The sequence below is a fragment of the Sapajus apella genome, unplaced genomic scaffold (genome assembly GCF_009761245.1).
Source record: "Sapajus apella isolate SASKATOON/1434 unplaced genomic scaffold, GSC_monkey_1.0 scaffold8, whole genome shotgun sequence".
Taxonomy (NCBI): Eukaryota; Metazoa; Chordata; class Mammalia; order Primates; family Cebidae; genus Sapajus; species Sapajus apella.
Genome location: NW_022436948.1, coordinates 15,104,041 through 15,105,976, shown reverse-complemented (window position 1 = coordinate 15,105,976; position 1,936 = coordinate 15,104,041).

Below are 1,936 nucleotides of genomic sequence, written 5' to 3'. Positions count from 1 at the left end.
TAGGGGTAGAAAGATGATGTGTAGGGTTGGGTGGATGGGTGGAGATGAGAGAGGGAAAATTGGTAAGCAAAAGTTAAGAAATTTAAGAAGACAAACATCACTGAAAAAATTTCCAGAATAATGAAGGTATCATGTATATGTTTACATTTATGTATGTGATGTATAATACACATGGAGACTGCACCTATTGACTTACAGCACATCCAAAATACATACCAGGATAAAAAAGGCAAGGGCCTCTTATGTGTAATGTAATTCCTTTTTGCCTGAAACAACAAACTCCAAACCCCAATGTGTATATATCCATGGGTAGAGATAAAAATGCATACATATGTATGAGGAAGTAGAAAGTAACGGAAGATCATTTGGGCCAGGCGTGGTGGCTCACACCTGTAATCCCAGCACTTTGGGAGGCTGAGGCAGGCGGATCACAAAATCAGGAGTTCAAGACAACCCTGAACCTCACAGTGAAATCCCGTCTCTACTAAAAGTACAAAAATTAGCCAGTGTGGTGGCGCATGCCTGTAATCCCAGCTACTCAGGAGGCTGAGACAGGAAAATCATTTGAACCCGGGAAGCGGAGGTTGCAGTGAGCCAAGATTGCGCCACTGCACTCTAGCCTGGATGACAGAGAGACTCCATCTCAAACAAATAAAAAATATTTTTAAAAAATAAAGTAATAGAAGGTCATTTGGGTCATTTGAAGGGAATGGCTGTGGGCAGCCGCATGAGGCATAACTAACATTGTTTTATGCATATTTGTGTTGCTTAACTTTTAATTACAGATGTGTATTATTTTCTGAATAAAGAAAATATCAAATGAATGAAAAATTTGAAAACTAAAGGGATGCTTTAGATAATGGAAAACTGAAACATGAACCTATGGAATTGGCGAAAGCTCTAGAGAGCATGACTTTATTTAACTTCTGCTTCATCTACAATGTATTTGTTAATTTTTACTGTAAAAATATTTAATATTTGTTTAGAAACAGTTGACACTTGATTGGGAGATCCAAGATGGCCGTTTAGGAACAGCTCAGGATTGCAGCTCCCAGTGAAAGCGCAGAGGGTGAGTGGACGCCGCGTTTTTATTGCCCACAGACTAGGAAATTCCCGGGCAGAGGTGCTCCACGCTCGCCAGCGCGGCTGTTGTGGCCAGCGCTGCTGTGCCGGCCAGCGCCGCTGCTCTGCCCCGCGCGGCTGCTTTGTCGGCGCCCCGGAGCCGCGGTTCTCCGTACAAAATACACCGGTCCGGGTGCCCTTTTGGCTGGCGATTGGAGCCACGGGAAGTCGCCCATATGCTGGTTCAAAAAGGGGACTGAGCAGAGAACCAGGACAGTAGATTCCAGGGCAAAAAAAAAAAAAAGAAAAAAAAGCGCCACAAACCTCAGTGCCGCTGTTTAAGCCAGCGCAGTGAGTGGCCTCAGGGGAAAACAAACAGACCCCGGCGCCTCTTCAACAGGCGACTGGAACACCAACTTAAAAAAGGCTCTGAGGCAGGGAGCCAGGCGATCAGGCTCGGCTGGCCCCACCCCCACAAAAGAACAGCAACCAGAAAGTCTGGATTGAGAATTTCACAGCAAGCGCAGCTGAACCCGGGGCAGTCCAGCTCTGTGGGGGAGGGGCGTCCGCCATTACCGAGGCAGCCCGCCGTTGCCAAGGCAACCCGCCATTGCTGAGGCAGCCCACCGTTGCCAAGGCAACACGCCACAGCAGAGACTCCGCCCCAACAGAGGCGGGCCACCATCGCCAAAGCAGTTCTAACTACACCCATATAAACAGGACTGCAGGGAAGTTCACTCGGCAGCGGGGCGCAGCCCACAGCAGCTCAGCAAAGCTGCTATAGGCCGACAGTGACTAGGCTGCCTCCTTGCTGGGCTGGGCAGGTCTGAAGGAAAAAAAGAAAAAAAAAAAAAAAAAAAAAAGAAGGCAGCAG